Source organism: Pleurodeles waltl, chromosome 2_1 (genome assembly GCF_031143425.1).
Source record: "Pleurodeles waltl isolate 20211129_DDA chromosome 2_1, aPleWal1.hap1.20221129, whole genome shotgun sequence".
NCBI classification, from domain to species: Eukaryota; Metazoa; Chordata; class Amphibia; order Caudata; family Salamandridae; genus Pleurodeles; species Pleurodeles waltl.
In genome coordinates, this window is record NC_090438.1 from 828,244,899 (window position 1) to 828,265,996 (window position 21,098).

The window sequence follows — 21,098 nt, forward strand, 5'->3', positions numbered from 1 at the left end:
GGGTTATGCAATGCTCCCGCTGCTTTCCAGCATTTCGTTAATGATATATTACGAGAATTCCTCGACCGGATTGCCGTGGTTTATATAGATGACATTTTAATCTTTTCCGACAATCTACAGGAGCACATTTCCCATGTTCGATCCATCCTCACAAGGTTGCAAGAAAACCATCTCTATGTAAAATTGGAGAAGTGTGCATTTCATGTGGAACGAGTTGAGTTCTTAGGATTCATTTTGTCACCAGAAGGAGTTAGTATGGATCCTACCAAGATAAAGACAGTGCAACATTGGCCTTCTCCTTGCAATGTCAAAGAGATCCAGAGTTTCTTGGGGTTCGCTAATTTTTATCGGAGATTCATATCCAATTGTTCTCAAACAGTTACACCCATTACTCGATTGTTGAAGAAAGGAGTGAAGTTTGAGTGGACAAAAGAAGCTGAAAATGCTTTTAATTTTTTGAAGAATTCCTTCGACTCAGCTCCAATCTTGCTCCACCCCAATCCGGATGAGCCATATCATGTGGAGGCAGATGCTTCAGATGTTGCCATAGGAGGTATCCTTTCCCAGCATCATAAAGATACAGGTAAATTACATCCAGTGGCCTATTTCTCTCAAAAAATAACAACACCAGTGATAAACTATTCAATTGCGGATAAGGAGCTATTGGCAGTCAAAGAAACTTTTCGTGAGTGGAGGCATTACATTTTGGGAGCTAAGCATAAAGTGACCGTTTACACGGACCACCGAAATTTACAGTTTTTAACAGCTTGAACTTTAACAGCTAGGCAACTGCGTTGGTTCCTATATTTTGCAGACTTTGATTTTGTTATCACTTTCAGACCAGGAAAAGTAAATGGGAAGGCAGTTGCTCTATCTCGAATTGATAACGGTGCAGTTAAAGAGCCTCCAGAAAAAGAATTGATTATTCCACAAGAGAAGTTCATATCTGCTATATTGTATGAAGATTTAACCAAAGAAATTCAGGAAAACTTAACATTCGAAGGAATGCTGAAGTGGTCCAAAGAAGGCCAAGGACGAGAAATCAAAAATGGTTTGCCATACTTTAAAGGTGCACTGCATGTTCCGACTGTGGAGCTGCAAGAAAAAATTCTTCAGGCTTATCATGATGATCAATTGGCTGGATACTAAGGAATTAAAAAAACTCAAAATCCGATACAACGAGAATTTTGGTGGCCAAAAATGAAAACTCAGATAAGACAATATGTATCAACTTGTGACAAATGTCAAAGAGGGAAATCAAATAGAACAGCTTCACAAGGTCTGTTAAGACCTTTGCCCACTGCACCCCATGCTTGGCATACTGTTACTATGGATCTTATAGTGGACCTCCCTAGTAGCCAAGGTTTTAACACTATCCTAGTTTTTGTAGACACTTTCACTAAAATGGCGCATTTCATTCCTTTGAAAGAAATCCCTCGAGCCCCACAGGTTGCACAGTTGTTTACACAACACATAGTACACGCCCATGGTATCCCAAAAATTATAGTTTCAGACAGGGGGTCCCAATTTGTTTCTCGCTTTTGGAAGGCCTTTAGTAAAAGATTTGGAATTGATTCTCGTTACTCTACCAGTTACCATCCTGAAACCGATGTGCAGAGAGAGTGAATCAAGAGTTAGAACAGTTAAGACTCAATTTGTTTGATCAAGAGAAGGAATGGTCCGAGTTGATGTGGGCAGCTGAATTTGCTTACAATAATGATGTTCATTCCACCACTGGGTTCACCCCCTTTTATCTGAACCATGGTAGACATTCTAATGTTATGTTGGGTAAAGAAGATGATTCAGTGCCTGCAGTGGAAGAGATGGTGAGGGATTTGCAGCCACGTTAGTTAGGGCTAGAAAAAACATCATTCAAGCAAAAGATTCATATAAGACTCAGGCTGATAGAAAAAGAAGAGAGAACCCCATTTATTCGAAAGGAGACAAAGTTTGGTTATCCACTCGGCATTTACGTCTCAAAGGAAATCGCAAATTTCAGCCATGATTTGTAGGCCCATTTAAAGTTGACAAGATGATCATTCCAGTGGCAGTTAAATTGCAGTTGCCAGCTCATCTAAAGATACATCCTGTTTTCCATGTCTCCTTGTTAAAGAACAGTCCTCCAAATTTACTTCAAAATTCCCCTCCAAGTCCTATCCAGATTAGCTCTGCAGAAGAGTATGAGGTCAATCAAATCTTAGATTCCAAAATCCGTAATGGCAAGCTTTATTATCTAATTGATTGGAAAGGTTATGGTCCAGAGGAACGATCCTGGGAGCCACACGAGTATGTACATGCTTCAAGATTAGTGAGAAACTTTCATAGAACCTACCCAAGCAAACCTAAATTGTGGAACTGTTCCTTGAGGGGGAGTACTGTCATGACCACACAAACTTGCCAAATCAAATCAAAGAAATGCTTGAGAAAAGCAAAGAGATATCCTCAGTGGAGACAGCAAAGCCCAAACTGGAAGAAGGTTTGCAGAGTAATCTTGCACTTATTTCAAAGGAAGAATCAAGAAGAGAAGATTCAAGATGGCCGTCGTGAGTCCTGAAGGTTAGTTACAGTTCTAGTCTTGCAAGCGGTTGGTTGCTAGGTTACGAGCTCACCAGCTGGAAGCTTGGCGCTTCAACTGAGGTCTGACAGGAATCAGCTGTTTGGAAAGAGAGCGTGCTTCGGATCGGAAACTCCTGTGAGGTAAAATTACACTTGAAGACTATTTTACAGAAAACGTGATAAATATTGTCAAGGTTTATTTGAGGAGTTTGATAGTAGACCGTTCTAGTGGAGGTTTGGCAAGGCTACAGAGTTTAATGTATGAATAAACCTTATGTTTACAAGGTTCCTGTTTAAGATACCAAAGTCAAAAGAAAAACGAACTTTAACAAGCAAGTATTTACAAATACCAAGGTTATAAACGAAGGCCGAGTTTAACGGAGAAATGAATGTTAACAAGTAAGCATTTACAAATGCAACGGTAATAAACCAAAGTAGAGTTTAAAAGAGAAACGAACTTTAATAAACAAGCATTTACAAATACAAGTTATCAACAGATGTCGAAGTAAGAAAGGAGAAACTAACTTTAATAAACAAGCATTTACAAATACAGGTTATCAACATATGTCGAAGTAAGGAAGAAGAAGCAAACTTTAATAAACAAGCATTTACAAATACAAGTATTGACAGAAGTCAAAATAAGACAGGAGAAGCAAACTTTCACAAGCAAGAATTACCAATGCAATAAACGTAATTGAACTCTCTAATGTAAAGTAGAAACCAACTAACATCAGCTGATTTGGAGAACGCATTATCACCAACTATATGTATATATATATATATATATATATATATATATATATATATATATAGCAACATAAAACCAATCTCTAACAAAGGTTGAGAAGTTCTTCCAGAATCAGTAATAAGCATTTTTAAGAAGAGCTTATCATTCATAGAGCGAAGCAAGGCTACATGGAACTCAGGGTGAGTGAAAAAATAATAGAATTAAAGAGAATTAAGTTTTAAGAATAGAAAGTGTAAAACTGATGTTGTATGTCCCTAGTAATTGCGACTGTGACTCTTGCAGGTGCTGCATCCAATCTTAGACGTGAAGAGGCAGACTGGGTACTGACGTTCATCATCTCTGTGGCAGTCTCTCTACAATCCCATTCCCCTTCCCCCCTCTGGGGTACTCAGCACAAAGGATTAAAATTCATTGTGAGTAGCTCGGGTCGGGACTGAGGAGTTATCTTCTGCTTCTGAGGAAATCGAATTGAAGTATCCTGACACGGGCAATTTTGGCCTCGCTGGGCTACATTAGGGTAAATAAAATTATGCTAATGTGGCGCAAGGAGGTGCTAGGCCCTCTTAAATCTGGGCCTCAGTATTTAGCTGCTATCAGTCTCTGAAGCCAGGGCAGATGTTAAGGGGTCTAGGAAAGGTTATCAAGTGTCATGGCAAAACTACAAGACAGTGTATACTGTTTTACGAGGTAGATGGAGTCCTTTCCCTGCTCTATGCAGATGCAGGCAACATTAAATTCAATGGCATTAGGCCACCAGTGATCAGCACTACCTAAGTGCAAATGTTTAAACAAAAAGTGGCACTTACTACTAGAGCTTCATATGGCACCAAGTGGGGTAATTTCTGATATGTATCTTTACAGGGATTTTATTTGCATGGCTTTAATTGCAATTAAGTTTCACACATAGGCGGTCATTCCAACCGCGGCGGGTGGCGGTAGCCGCCCGCCTGGCGGGAACCGCCGAATGACCGCACCGCGGTCAAAAGACCGTGGCGGTCATTCTGGCTTTCCCGCTGGACCGGCGGGCGACCGCCAAAAGGCCGCCCGCCGGCCCAGCGGGAAAGACCCAGCAACGATGAAGGCGGCTCCGAATGGAGCCGGCGGAGTTGCTGGGGTGCGACGGGTGCAGTGGCACCCGTCGCGATTTTCAGTGTCTGCAAAGCAGACACTAAAAATCATTATGGGGCCCTGTTAGGGGGCCCCTGCCAGTGGCATGGGCAGTGCAGGGGCCCCCAGGGGCCCCACGACACCCGTTCCCGCCATCCTGTTTCTGGCGGTAAAAACCGCCAGGAACGGGATGGCGGGAAGGGGGTCGGAATCCCCATGGCGGCACTGCAAGCAGCGCCGCCATGGAGGATTCCCTGGGCCAGGGGAAAACCAGCGGGAAACCGCCGGTTCCCCTTTTCTGACCGCGGCTTTACCGCTGCGGTCAGAATGGCCCAGGAAGCACCGCCAGCCTGTTGGCGGTGCTTCCACGGTCCCCGGCCCTGGCGGTCATGGTCCGCCAGGGTCGGAATGACCCCCATAGTGTTGTACATAAAGCATGGAATGTCACCCATACGCACGCTTAAACTATGGTAATGTCATAAATACCAATCTGATATTTGCTAGCTATGCCACACAACCTTGGGTACCCTGTCAAAGGCCTTTTTGGCATCCAGGCACATAGGGACACATTTCTGTAGTCTTTGTGTTAGTATTTTGCAAGGATTTTGATGTCATATTAATTAAGGAAATCAGGTATAGCTACAGCAGTGGCAGGGATATTTATCTGTTTTTGAAAGTAAGGAGATGATGGCTCTGTTGAATTCCTGCCATGGACCGCCATTAATTTCACTTCCTTGAAGACCTTGCACAACAAAGGGATAATGATGTGCACATTGATTTGATAGAATTCTATAGGAAACCCATCTTTCCCAAGAGCCTTACAAATGGGCAGAGTTTTCATTAAGGATTAGGTACTGACTGGCATTGTCTTTATTTTACAACTGTAAATTCTACATGTGTGAAAGCTTCTTTATTGTAGAAGCAGATATTTGATTTTGTTTTCCAGTAATAGGTGGATGTTTGTTGTCCTTTGTGTGTAAATCACTGACTGTTTCATGAATTGCTTTTTTGTATTGACCTTGCATGCTGCCCAAGGGGTTTATGCATATTCAACAGAGTGTTCATTAAGGAGCAGGTACACCTGTAAAAAGTCTTGTAGCCTTTTTCTTTTCTCCAGGTTCCTTATATTGTTGTATAGGCATTCTTCAGTGTTGACCTGCCAGCAGAAAACTATCCATGTCCAATGTCAGCTCTACTGCGTGCGGAATCATCTGAAATGCCATGATCAGGTATCTCACATCTGTGCAGCCTTGTAATTGCAGGATCACGTGTCAAAAATAATCAATCCGTGCCTCAGTGTCATCAGTGCAGGATATTGCCAGTCTCTAGGGTGTAGTAAATGCTGAGAATCCAGTAGGCAGTGATGCACAATCAAGTCATGTAGGACTCTCCTATCCCCTCTCCTACTAATTAATCAGTGAAGGGGTCTAATGTGATATTCCAGTCACCTCCAATTATCATCTTTGCTGTCTGTACTCCACTAGTAATATGTTCAAGTCCAGAAAGAAATTAGTTTGTCACTTTTAGGAGTATAAACAGACTCGAGCATCATATAAGAAGAATAAAGTTGTAATTTTGTAAGACTATTGTTCAATTTGGGTCTGTCCATTACCAAAAATATTGATCACCTTAATATTGCAATCCTTTACTTAAAAGAAGAAAACAATTATATTGATTACTAATGTATGGCCATCAAAATATCTAAAGTACCCAAAGATTGGGAACAAAATTATAGAAACACTAAATATCACCACCACAATCAAACACACCAAGTATAACAAAAATATTGCCAAGAAAAACATAATTATTATAACAATAACAAAGAAACTTGGGGCTTCATTAGAAGTTCGGAGGACGGTTTTCACGGTATACTGCTTGCCGACGAGGAGGTTGCTGCCACACTGGCTACCTCCCTGCCAGACCCATTAAGAGTTTCCTGCTAGGCTGATAGTCAGAAACCTCCTATTCCACTCACAGGCCTAGCAGGAAACATGTTACAGCATTGTCTCCCACTCGTAATCGTGCCAGCGGCATTGCTGTAGCCCGCAGGGTGCACCAGCACCCTGTCAGTGTTCACTGTCTGCACAGCAGACAGTAAACATTGTGATGGTGCTGGGCAGGTGGATCCCTGCACTGCCCATGCCATGTGCATGGACAGTGCAGGCCCGCCCGTGACCCCTTGCACCTGTTCTCCGCCAGCCTTTTCATGGCAGTGAAACCGCCATGAAAAGGCTGGCGGAAACCGAGGTCATAATCCGCTGGGCAGCACTGGATGCATTACGATTATGATCTCTGCCACTGCCAGGCTGTCAGTATCATGGATCTTGGCAGTGCTGGCAGAACCCTGGTGGTCTGACAGCCAGGGTCTTTATGTGGCGGTCAGACCACCACAGTAGCTGCTGTTCTGACCGCCGCTGCTGGGCTGGCTGTCTGAAGACCACCAGCCTCGTAGTGAGGCCCCCAGTACCTAAACAACAATAAATATATAAAAGTATCAGGAGGGGCGTGGCTAGCCTGCCGGTAAGATGGCTGTCACCTAGTGGCTAGGGGCCTAATCCTACATTTCTCCTGTCAGAAGCGGCTGCATTCCGGTTCCCTCGGCTGGGCGAACGTTCAGGGAGCGGGTAGTCCGGAATCTTTGCTTGCCAGATCGGAGGGAGCTGCTGCTGGCCCAGCTGCAAGGAGTAGAAAGGTGGCTCCCGACCTTCACTTGGCTGCGGCCACTGGAGGGGTTCCTGTGCGGGGCCTCCTACTGAGTGTCGGTGCTTCCACGGAGGAGGCTGCGCCTCTGGATCTGGCTGCGGCTATCAGGGGGTGGATCGCCCGGAGAGAGAGACCAGCTTGACGATTGAGGTGGGCCGCGGCTGGCGGCCCTGCTGCCCAGTGAGGCTGTGGATGTTTGCCTGGGTGGTGGTGGGTCGGACAGCCCCCGGCCTGCTGTGGAGCCGGAGCGGAGCTGGTCGGTGGAGGGAGCTGGCTGGGACGGCTGCCCGGAGGTCGATGCTGATCGATGCCTCTGGTGCTGCCAAAGGAAAAAAGGCGCGGCTGTTGAGGTGAGGCCGTGGTCGCGCTTGGGCTCCACTGGCGACGATGTATGGAGGGAGAGCCTGACGAGCGTGGCTTGTCGCTGGTTGGATTGGAGCGGTGCGCTACTGGGGACCCATTTGGAGGCACCTAGAGGTCATCTGAGGATCGTCAACGACATTTGAACATTGTGAGGGGCTGCTGGGGGACTGACCATAGCTGCCTGAGAGTTGTTTGGCAGCGAACGGCTGTCGCCTGCGATGTGCTAGGCCCTGGAGCTGCGAACAAGGGGCCTAATGCGCAAAAGGAACTGCAACATTGTTGGAGATCTTGACTTGTGACACATCGGTCTGGGCGCTCTCGACGTGCTGGTAACGCTTTTTTGGTATTAGTAAGTGATTCCCCGTTGGGAGGCACCAGTGAATTTCAATATGGGAAAGGCAGAGCAAAGGCAAGTGAAGATCTCCTTTGATGGAGGTCGGAAAAAAGGAGGCACCTCGGCTTCCCAGTCTGGGGACCCGCCGGCGGAGGAGGGCCCTTTGGATATATCGGTCAAGGCTATGTTCCTGGACCTAAAAAATAGCCTGACAGGTATAGAAGCTAAACTAGATCATTTAACTGAACAAATGGACCGTATTAACGCAAGGGTGGATGACCATGATTCACGCTTTGACCAGCTGGAGACACGCACTTCGGAGATGGAGGATCAGTGCCACGGAGAGCGAGAACAATTGTTGCGGATGGAACGCATATTGGAAGTGATACGTAAAAAAAAATGAAGATTTGGAGGCACAATCACGAAGAAATAACATTAGAATGATTGGCCTTCCGGAATCCACAGATATGGGAAGGATGGAGGACTTTATGGAGCAAATGCTTGATGACCTTTTCCCAGGGGAGCTTTCCCGGATGTTGGTAGTAGAGAGAGCCCACAGATCGCTTGGGCCCCGGCCCCTGCCGGGAACCCCGCCGCGCCCCATTATTCTCCGCTTGTTGAATTATCGAGGCTGAGATGCTGTGCTCCGGTTGGTCAGGGAAAGACGCCCGGTGATGTACAAGAACTCTGAGCTAAACTTTTTCCTGGACTACACCCCCGGTGTGCAGGCCGCGCGGAAGGCCTTCTTGCCGATTAAACGCTCTCTTGGACTCACGGATGCTCGTTTCTCTCTCATTTGCCCTGCGAAGCTCCGGGTACAGCATGGTGGTACATTGCACTTCCTCACAGATCCGAAGCTGGCAGCTAAATTTGTTAAGACTATGCCCCGGAAATCTGAGACTAAGAATGCGGATAATACTGAAATTGAACATGCTGACCTCAGTGACAACGACTAAGGTGTCATGGAGCTGGTGGGCCTGACAGTCTGGACGGCTACAGGGATGTACTAAGACAGTACCCTTTTTCTTATTTGCCGATCTGACTATATATCCAGCTCTGAGCCCTCGGCCCTACCTCCCCTATTTCTTTTTGGATGGCGGAATGGGTGGCTAGCCTTACGGCCCTTGGATGAGTCCTGTTATTCTGTTTGGGCATTTAGTGGGAGTAATTTGGGTCAGGGGGGAGGATGTTAGTTTTTACCTGTTTGGGGGGTCTGCGTGGGTGGGGGGTGGGATTGTTGGAAATTTGCTGTTATTCAGTTTCTTTACTCTTTCTCTTTTGCTTAATCCGCTTATGTGCGGTCGATGGGTACGAGGGGGGAGATGGCGGCGCGGTGCTCTCACTTGGCTGCTTGAATGGCATTGGAGAGGATGACATTGATTTGTTGCCTTACTTGGAATGTGCGTGGCTTGAACAATAGACGCAAGGGGCGACTTATGTCTGCCTATATCAAGCGCCAGAATATAGACATATGCATGTTGCAGGAGACTCACCTGGTAGCGGATACTTTGAATTGCTTAGAAGCTGGATGGATTGGGGAATGTCATAATGCGGTATTTTTACAATATGCTGGGGGGGTAGCGATACTGTTACGGAAGGGACTGCAGTGGTGCAAGCAGCGGGTAATAGCAGATCTGAATGGACATTATGTTTTATTGAGTGGAACGCTACTAGATAGGCCCTGTAGACTTGTCTCGATATACGGTCCTAATGTGGACGATCCTGAATTCTTTTGTGAGATCTGGCGACTGATAGATACGATGGGTACGGGTTCGGTGATCTGGGGCGGTGATTTTAATGTGATACTAGACCCAGAGAGAGATTGCGAAAGCGCATCCAGGACGCGAAACACTGCTGCTGCTAGGGCTCTGTCGACGGTTATGGCTGACGGAGACTTGATTGATACATGGAGAGCGAAACACGGGGAACTGAGAGAGGGCACTTGTGTCAACTATGTACATAACGGCTGGTCTCGTATAGACCGATGGCTGGGCACGCGAGATGTGGAGCTTTGGACGCGTTTGGTGAAGCATATGGCACGCACCTTGTCGGACCACTCTCCAGTAATGTTGGAGCTGGCGGTGCCTGGTGGTCTGGATGCTGCCTTCACTTGACAATTTCCACGGGGGCGCTCCGAGATGCGGCGTTCCGCGAGGAGGTTCGTGAGGCTATTGTTCACTATTTCAATGAGAACAGAGGGTCGGTGAACTCAGCTGGAATGCTATGGGAGGCCTTTAAGGTGGTTATTCGTAGAGCGTGCCTATCGAAGCAGCATGGTGTGTTGCGATCGCTGCGAAGGGAGTTGGCTGAGCTGCAGGTGGGAATAGTGGAACTAGAGGCGAAGCTAACGCGGGAGTGGACGGGGGACACGCTGGCGATGCTACGAACCACGGTGTCTCTGTATGAAGAAGCTGCTGTGCGAGGGCGATAAAACGGGGCGCACGCTGCTGAACATGCTACGCAAGCTGTGGGCTAGCAGTTATATCACTGAAATAGATGGGCCGGGGGGTGAGCGAGTGATGGGCACGGAGGGAGTCATGAAGGTTTTTACTAATTTCTTTACAGAATTATATGCCACAACCACTGGGCTGAGTGGAGAGGCTGCACAAAACTATTTTTCTGAAATCAGTCTGCTCTGGTTTGATGACGCGCATAGAGCTTATTTTGATGCCCCCTTTTCTCTGGAAGAGGTGAAGGCTGCAATAAGCGGTTTGCCCAGCGATAAGTCCCCCGGTTTAGATGGCCTTACTTCTGCATTCTATAAGGAATACTCTAATATCGTGGCTCCCCAACTGTTAGAGGTTTATACTGAAGCAGTGGAGACTGGGATTCTCCCCACCTCCCTCAGAGGGGCATTGATTGTTACTAACCTTAAGCCTGGTAAAGACCCGCACAATTGTGATTCATATAGTTCGCTCTCTATGATTAACATTGATAATAAGATTCTGGCCAAAATGATAGCGGTGCGATTGCAGCCGCTGATGCCGAGGTTGGGGTTGCCCGACCAGGCTGGATTTGTACCTGGGCGGTCGACGATGCACAACCTGCAAACTTCTTTGCAGTTATGGGTATGCTTGAGACGGATGTGAGAGCTGCGGCGGTGTTCCTAGATGCTACAAAAGCGTTCCTCTCGCTGTAATGGAAATATTTATTTGCGCTGCTCGGCAGATTGGGCATGAGCATGCGATTCGTGAAATTGATTCGATTGCTGTCAACGGACCCCGTCAGCCGACTGCGGCTGAACTGCAGCATATCTGATCCTTTCCCGGTGTCTTGGGGGACCCGTCAAGGTTGCCCCCTGTCTCCGCTACTTTTTGCCATAGCAATGGAGCCGCTTGCGGCTTCCCTGCGACAGCACCATAATGAAAGAGGATTGCAATCTAGGCAGAGGCCTATATTGATTTCATTGTATGCTGACGACATTGCGTTGTACATCCGAGACTTGGAGGCAAACTTAGATGGCCTGCTGAATGAGATCGTTCGATTTGGTACCCTATCTGGCATCATGATAAATTGGTCGAAGTCAGTTGTGCTGCCTCTTACTGTGGGGGCGGTTAGCTTCACGTCCCGATATCTGATTGGATGGGCGAGTGGCCCGGTCAGGTTCTAGGGATTTGGCTAAGCTGCGATGTAGACTCGCTTTGGTCTGCCAATTATGGTAGGCTAGTGACCTGGCTGGAAGACAGAGTCGGGGCGTGGCGCTCGCTGCCACTGTCGCTTATAGGGCACATAGCACTTGCTAAAATGATTGTTCTACCTACGTTTTTGTGTCTATTCGTGAATCTTCCCCTTATACTCACAATTCGTTTTCTGAGGCGACTACGCTCGGCTCTGATAAGATTGGTTTGGGCGGGCGGACAGCCTAGGATCTCTTGGGAGACTGACGCAGCCCTTTGAGATGGGGGGCCTGGCTGCTCCAGACTTGGGTCTTTATTATCACTGTGTGCAGGCCCAGTTTGCGTATTTCTGGATTCGTCCTGAGCGGTACTTGCCGCATCTTGCGCCTGAGAGTGAGGCACTTTGGCCGGATGGGTTGCCGCGAGTCATTGGGAGTTTGACTCAACCCCGGTCTCGCGGTGTGCATACGGTGACGTGTACCTTCAGGGCCTAGGCGGCTCTGCAGCGTTGATCTGGGATAAGTGAGCCTTACGTTCCCGTGATGACGGTGCTTGCTATTGCTGATGAAGTGATGTCCCGAGATGGACGGCTGAGGGAATTTCTGGCTGGGTCAGACCTATTGACCTTAGGAGATTGGTTTGAGGGGGGGATGGCTGATCTCCCTGGAGAAGGCGCTAGGGGAAGGTGTCGACAGCGCATTGCACCACTTATATGTTCTATGGGTCGCGCCATGCTCCACGCGGCATTTACAGGTCTTCCAACAACCCCGAAGATTTGTCAGGCATTAGAGGTGTTGTGGAGTGCACAGTCGCCACAGAAACTCATCACTAAATTATATGGTTGTATACAAGAACAGCAGAGCGTCATTGCTTCGACTGCTAAAGCTAAGTGGGAAACAGATGTCGGGGAGGGAATATCTGAAGTAACATGGAAGAAATGCTGCACGCATATGAGAGTATTATCCCCGAACTATCGGCTGCGGCTTATCCATTTTAAATTTATACACCGCCTATATTATACCCCTCAAAGTGTTTATGCTATGGGGCTGCGCACGGATGCTGATTGTGAAAGATGCCACGCGCTGGACGCGGACTTTCTACATTTAGCATGGAATTGTGGGGAAGTGCGAGATTTTTGGCTGGAGGTGATGCATTTGATTGCGGAGATGACTGGCGTGGATCTGCCCCTCACTCGGTGGCGTTGCTTGGACTGGTGGATGGGTGGCCGTCTGCTCTGCAATGACTGGTTGGCCTGCTGCTGCTTTTGGCTAAATGCAGAGTGGCAATGTGCTGGGGGTGAGGCCGAGCTCCGCGTAAATCTGATTGGCTCCGAGATGCTGTGTTCTGCCAGGAGCAGCTAACTGTTTTTTGGGAATTGGCCTCTGAGTGATCTCGCCCGCACGACATTTGGGCACCTCTGCACTCTTTTCTGGAATCTCATTAACGAGATTCTCTGTGCTTCTACTGTTTGGGAATGTGAACTGAGAATCAATATTGAACTGCTGAATGGTTGCGCCATGGATGTTTGTTGAAATAGATGTATGCTGTACTCGTGCTCCTAACTTTCGCCTCCGCTCCCGTTTCAGCACTCTCCAGCTCTGTCCTTTCCGGCCCTGTGGGTGCAATTGCAGTATGATATCAGTATTGAGATGTATCTCCAATAGTAATCTTATTGGCTAGTAGATGCTTTTGTTGATGGAATAAGAACATTTGGAATTATTGGATACTTCCCAAACGATCTACCCATTCGCTGGTTAGATGAGAGATACTTGATGCTTGGGTATAGCTGTGCTTCGCCCATGGGGCTCTGTTGTTGTATGTTCATTTAAAATTGAATAAATAAATTAAAAAAAAATTATATATATAAAAGTATCACAACGTAATAAAATACAAATTTAATGCCCAAAAAATGAAATATATTAATATATAAATATTAATTTGAATATATTACTAACAAAAGTAAAGTTAACATTACATCATTGAAAAATTGATAACATTAACCCCTAAGCTGCTCCCCGCCCCCAGTGCTGAGCCCTTTTTTGGCTATTTGGGGTAGTTTGCATTTAGGCCCCCATAACCTTTAGTCCACATAATTTATCTGAACCAATTTGTATTCTTTTTTTCCAGCATCTTGGGGATTATAAAGGTACCCAGAGTTTTGTGGGTTCCCCTGGAGGAGACCGAGAAATTAGCCAAAATGCTGTTTTTTTGGGGGGGGGTAAGTAGGAAAAAGAGCTGCAGAAGAAAGAATCTGTTTTTTTCCCCTGCAAGTGGGAAGAACAAAGAGTTTGTGGTGCTAACATCACCATCTTCCCAGCTTTCAGGAGCAGGCAGACTTGAATCAGAAAACCACATTTTTCAACATAGGTTTGGCATTTTACTTGGACAGACCACATTTCAGCCTCCTTCAGTTTCTGAAAAGAGAACAAATTCTGAATTCCGCAAGGGGTAATTTGTGTAGATCCTTCAAGGTATTCCTATAGAAAGGAGCAGTTGAATTAAAAAACCATTTAAAATGAGTTGAAACAAAGACATTTCTGTCTACGTTTTCTTCTGTAACGTTTTCCAGCTATGTCAGATTTTTTCAAGCAATATACTGTTATGTCTGCTGGTTACGGGGATATATAGGGCTTTTAGGTTCATCAAGAACCGAAGGTACCCAGAACCAATAAATGAGCTGCACCTTGCAATGGGTTTTCATTGTATATCAGGTATTCAGCAATTCATTTGGTAAAATATAAAGAGTGAAAAACAGGTATCAAGGAAACCCACGTATTTCCAAAATGGGCATAAGATATGGAGTTTAGGAGCAGTGGTTATTTGCACATCGCTGAATTCAGGGCTACCCATACTAGCATGTGAATTACAGGGCATTTCTCAAAATGACTTCTTACACACTGTCTTAAAGTTGGAAGGCACAAATGTAAAGAAAGACAAATGGCAATAACACTTGCTCTTCTATTCTGTGTTCCTCCAAGTCTCCCAATAAAAATGGTACCTCACTTGTCTAGGTTTGGCTAGTGCCCGCAACAGGAAATGCCCCAAAATGCAACGTGAACACATTACATTTTCCCACTGAAAACTGACTTGATTTTTGCAAAGTGCCTAGCTGTGAATTTTGGCCTCTAGCTCAGCCAGCACCTAGTGAAACCTAGCAAACCTATACATTTTTTAAAACTATACACCTAAGAGACTCGTGAATAGGGTGAGTTGTGGGGCTCTCACCAGGTTCTGTCACCTAGAATCCTTTCCAAACCTCAGACTTTGTCTAAAAAACACATTTCCCTCACATTTCAGCAAGCAAAGTTCTGAAATCTGAGGGTATCCTACCACCCAGCATTCCCCAAAGTCACCCGATCAAAATGGTAGGTCTGGTGCCAGTGGCAGGAATGCAACATGGACACATCACATTTTTCTATTGAAAACTGACACGTTTTTTAAAAAGTGCCTAGCTATGGGTTTTGGGCTGTAGCTCACCTGGCACTAGGGAAACCTAGCAAACCTGTGCATTTTTTAAAACTAGACACCTAGGGGAATCCAGGATGGGGTGACGTGTGGGGCTCTCTCCAGGTTCTATCACTCAAAATCCTTTGCAAACTTCATTTTTTCCCTAAAAAACTACTTTTCCTCACATTTCTGTGATGGAAAGATTCCGGAATCTGGGGGGAGCCACAACCTTCTTTCCACTCATCAATCTGCCAAGTCTTCTGATAAAAATGGTACCTCACTTGTGTGGGTAGGTCTGGTTAGCGTGACAGGAAATGCCCCAAAACTCAACATGGACACATCACATTTTTCCACGGAAAACTGCTGTTGTTTTTGCAAAGTGCCTACATGTGGATTTTGGGCTCTAGATTAGCCGGCACCTAAGGAAACCTAGCTAACCTATACATTTTGTAAAACTAGACACAAAAGGAATCCATAATTGGGTGACTTGTAGGGCTCTTATCAGGTTCTGTTTCTCAAAAACATTTGCAAACCTCAAAATGTGGCCTAAAAACACATTTCCCTCTCATTTCAGCAATGCAATGTTCTGGAAACTGAGGAAAGCCTAAAACTTCCTTCCACCCAGCATTCCCCCAAGTCTCCAGATAATAAAGGTACCTCACTTGTGTGGGTAGGTCCAGTACCAGCAAAAGGAAACACCCCAAAACACAATGTGGACACATCACATTTTTCCAGTGAAAATGGATGCATTTTTTGCAAAGTGCTTAGCTGTAGATTTTGGGCTCTAGCTCAGTCAGCACCTAGGGAAACCTAGAAAACGTATGTATTTTTGAAAACTAGAAACCTAGGGAAATCCAGAATGGGGTGACCCAGAAACCTTTGCAACCCTCACAATTTGTCTAAAAAACACATTTTCCTTACATTTCAGCAATGCAAAGTTCTGGAATCTGTGGGGTGCCTCAAATGTCCTTCCACTCAGCATTCCCCCTAGTCTCCAGATAAAAATGGTACCTCACTTGTGGGGGTAGGCCTAGTGACCGTGATGGGAAATGCCCCAAAACACAATGTGGACAGATCACATTTTCCAGTGAAAACGGATGCGTTTTTTGCAAAGTGCCTAGCTGTAGATTTTGGCCTCTATCTCAGCCGGCACCTAGAAAAAACTAGCAATCCTATACATTTTGTAAACGAGACACCTAGGGGAATCCAGAATGGGGTGTCTTGTGAGGCTCTCACCAGGTTCAGTCACCCAGAATCCTTTGCAATCCTAAAAAATTGTCTAAAAAACCACTTTTCCTTACGTTTCAGCGATGCAAACTTCTGGAATCTGAGGGGAGCCACAAACGTCCTTTCACCCAGCATTCCCCCAAAGTCTCCCTATAAAAATGGAACCTCACTTGTGTGGGTAGGCCTAGTGCCCGCAACAGGAATGGATCACACAACGGTCAATGGTAGTCCTTACATGAGGGGAACTGTTGACCCTGGGGTGATCCATTGCTGACACAGGCACTCGGCACAGGCACACAAGTGGGGGTAGCATTTTTATCAGGACAAGTGGGGCAACGCTGGGTGGTAGGAATTTTGTGGATCCCTGCATATTCCTGTAGTTTGTGTGACAGAAGTGCAAGTACATTTTATTCAATATTCCACATTTGCAGATTATTCTGGGTAAGAAAACTTTGGGGAATACACACAAGCCACACCTCTGTGGACACCCTTAGGTGTCTAGTTTTCAGAAATGTCTGGGTTTTGTAGGTTTCCCCATATGGCTGCCGAACCCAGGACCAAAAACGCAGATGCCCGCCTTACAAAACCAGGTTGTTTTGTGATAGATAATTTTGATGTATCCACAACACGATTTGGGCCCTTCCCTATTGCGGCCTTGCGTGAAGATGGGGATTACCCAAACCATGTGAATCGTCCAATAGGACTGCAATGTGGGTTTCCTCACTAAACCCATTGTGAGCATAAGGCCCAAAAATATCTTTAGCTCTGCCAGTGAAGTGGGAGTCCACTGGCGTGGAGTCCACTGGTGTGTCCTAGAATGGGGCCCTGGAGTTCCACCATGCTCCCTCAGAAATTGTTCTGCCCGCAAATTTGTTTACTGCTCAATGTGTTGAAGAAGTCAACATCCAAAAAGAAATGGACATAGTCGACTGGCAAAAAAATGGACTTTACATCCAGCGTCACAAGTAAAAGGTAAAATTTAGGGCTGAATTAAATTGGGGAGCTGCCAAGAGAGCACTCTGTCTGTGCTTGCCGCCGCATGCACCTGCTCTCTGGGTTGGGCTAACCCACTTTTGTCCCGCTACACAGACTGTGCTTGGGAAGGGACACCACCACTGTCCTTATCGCCTCCTCAGAATCACTGGAAGAGGAGTTGTCGGATGGGACTCCTCTGACTGAAATATCACTCCCAGAGTCTGCTCCATTATCCTTTCCCTCAGTTGCTGTCTCAGTATCTGCTGTCTCAGTCTCTGATCCTGTGTCAAAGCTGTCCTCCTTAACCCGAAAAAAACAAAACAGTCACACTATTACTTCACCGTGCCACATACACATCATCACAGTCTTTAGCGCCTGTGGTGCCTAGTCCGACAATCATTTTTGGTGCTCCCACTCCCATGACCTCCTTCTCAGATTCCCTCACCCAGCAAACGTGCCCTTTATCTCTCCATAGCCCCCCTCACAAACACATTTAATTTGTTTCAAAGTGCAGGTAATGGCTGGCTTTACTAATCCACTCAGCTATTCACATAAAAGATAGATTTGTTCTTTGCAGCAGACATATAAATCTTCTGCGCTACTTTAAGAAATCAAAACTGCCATTAAACAAATGTCCGATCTCTTTCTCTAGCAGGAACATAATCAAAACAGTTACATTGACATTTTTATTGCTTCCTAAAGCTAGTGTCAAAACGCATTGGTTGAACTCACTTCAATAGCGACTCCCCTAATTTCTTTTTCAAAATGCTTTCCCTTAGCGTTCACACATATCAGAGTGTCGACCAGAAAAAGCAACTGAGACCACTCCACCTCAAAATGTCAAACTTCACTTTTATCATGCAATGGTACGGCACAAACTCAAAGCATTTTGGAGACCCATCCTCCTTGATCACGGGTGAGTGAAGTTTGGCACTCTGATACGTGTGAACGCTAAGGGAAAGCATTTTGAAGAGGACATATACACACATATATATATATATATATATATATATATATATATATATATATATATATATAGATATATAGATATATATCTATCTATATATATATATATATATATATATATATATATATATGCCTATACCTATATATATATATATATATATATATATATATATATATATATATATATATATATATATATATATATATATATATGTACTTATACATAGGGAAACCACACATCTATGAAAAAAAATTGCCCCCACAGGGGGTCAGCCCTGCTCACCGGCGACCCCCTGTCAATTTCAGTTTTTTTATTTGTAACCCCTGGGGGGCAATCATGCCCCCCTCAGGGGTAAACCAACTTCTTTTATTACAAAAAATTCCTTCTGGGGAGGGAGGGTCAGCCCATTTTCCGAAGGGCCGACCCCCAGAGGCAATGTATTTTTTAATTTTGTTTTATATTATTATCCCCTGGAGGAGGTGATTACGCCTCCCCAGGGGGATAAACCAACGTAATTTTTTTTAAATGCCCCCCAGAGGGGGGCAGCCCATTTTCCAAAGGGCCGACCCCACCAGATGACATCCCTCGTGTCTAGTGGGGTTTCCTAGGCATGGATCACAGTGCAGTCGCGATCCATGCCCAGGAAACACTTTTAGGAAGGCCTTGTTTGAAAGGGGGGAATTTCCCTTTTCAAATGAGGGCTTCCTGAGGGCTGGAAGGCCCTTTCCGGCCTGTTTTCCCCATCAGAGCAGAAAGCGGCTTTACCTCTCCTTCCTGCTCTGGGTGGGGATATATATACACACACACACACACGCACACATTGGGCCTCAACCTCCACATTATGATGCTGGCGGACTGCCAGCACACCGCCACCCCCGCCAAGATCAGAGATCCCGACGGGTTGGCTTGGTGGTGGTGCAATTCGTGGTCAGCCATGGTGGTGTGAAGTTCGGCACCGCTGTGCTGGTCACATTTTTCCTTTGCACCAGCCTTTTCATGGCAGTGTTACAGCTGTGAAAAGACTGGCAGAAAGGCAGAGTCTGGGCCAAGGGGTGTCCTTCACTCCCCTCAGCCATGTCATGGGCAGTGCAGGGGCCCCCCTGTCAGCACTCTCAGATTACGCACTGTCTGCCATGGCAGACAGTGTGCAATCCCTGGGTGCTGTGTGTGGCGGCATTGGCTTTGGCTCTCAGCTCACTGAGAGCTGAGGCCAATGCCTTTGCACTGTTTCCCCCCCTGCTAGTCCAGTGGAAACATCATAATATAGCAGTGGGGAGGTCGCCAGCTCCCCACCATCGTACTGGCAGTCTGGCAGTCGGACCACTGAGATTGTAATGAAGCCCATAATGTTTAAACTTTAATATATGTAAAATAATATATAATAATACACTGATAGAACACAAATGGACAAACGCTAATTAGCAATCATCAAATAAGGTGAAAATAAAATTCAAAAAACAAAGAAACCAACCAATAATATTACAATTTAGGCAGTTGACCTCACTTTAGTAATTAAAACAGTATAAAAAAGGCACACAAATATTCAAGGAATTGTTTCACAAAAACAACTTACTTGGAAGTAAGTTCACTAAATCAATGTTAAACTTATTAAATAAGCTAAAACTGAAAATGATTAATTTAACAAAGTACACCATAGTACTTAAATACAGATATAACAAGTCTAAATTGAAAAGTAAACATCAGTGACAATAAAGTTGGATAAATATTTCATAATCAAAAAAACAAAAATGCTAGTAAAAAGTAATACATGATTTACAAATAATTAACTAACCTCATCTATTTAAAAACTAAAATAATCCCTGGTTAAAAATCAAAACTAATTAATTACCACTTACATTTAGTACTACAATTTTGGAATCAATAGTGCAAAAGAAACACTTGAGGAAAAAAGTCTAAATTAGTGAACACTTAAAGAAACATTTCCCAAACTCCTCAAAAGAACCAATTTGTAAGAATAAATGTATAGAAATGTTTTACAAATGCCCAATTACCTAGTAAAAATACAGTTATTAATAGTTTATTAATATTTTAATATTATATAACCCACAAATAAAATGTGAAACAGAGCCACAAATACAAGACCTCACAAAGGAAAATGATTATTAATTCACCTGGGACACACGTACAGCAAATAAAGTACAAGCAAGAGAAGATTGAATTGTAAAAAATGCCTGAATAACATTTAATTCGTACATAAATATTAAATACAAGAAATATCAACTATAAAAGCTGCAACACATAGTACAAATTACAATATAATATTGACAAAACTAAAAAGCATATTTAACAATAAATTATATATACACAAAATAATCTATAACATATCTCACCCTTTATACATTTTAGAATAGTGTTACTTACAGCTTTTTACCCGAAGCGATGAAACTCCATAACAACCCAAAAGGCAAAAATAATCTCCAAATTAAAAACAGAATCCTCCCAAACCATGCAAAAATATAAAGGACAAAAAAATTTAACTTCAAAGAAGCAATAGAAATCCTTGGAGACCATCCAAAAACTGAATAATTTAACTTTCAAAAACACTCAAGGAAATTAAAAGTAATATTGGTTAGAATAAAACCAAATGTACTTCTTTGTTAATAAATTTAAAACAAACATCCCCAATCACCCAAACGGAAACCTTCAAACAAGAAACACCCACCCAAACAACACATAATCCCCTAAACATTATAATACAATATTTAATTTTAAAAAACACACACAATCCATACATCAATAACAAGCGCAAACAACCTATAACAACAATATAATGATGCCTACTGCACTTGACTACCACAATTACAACACATTTCTAACTCTAACAAAACAACATATTTCTAACACTAACCAAACATAGTACTAAAACAGTAACCCAAACTAACCAAACTAATCATCGAGACATCTGCCATAACACTAAAAACCAAAAAAAGCACTTAAAAGTAATCTTACCTGACCCAGAGAAAAGTAACAAGGAACAGTGATCAAACACACCGAAGAACAGCCCAAAATAACAAAGATAGACTACAAAATGAA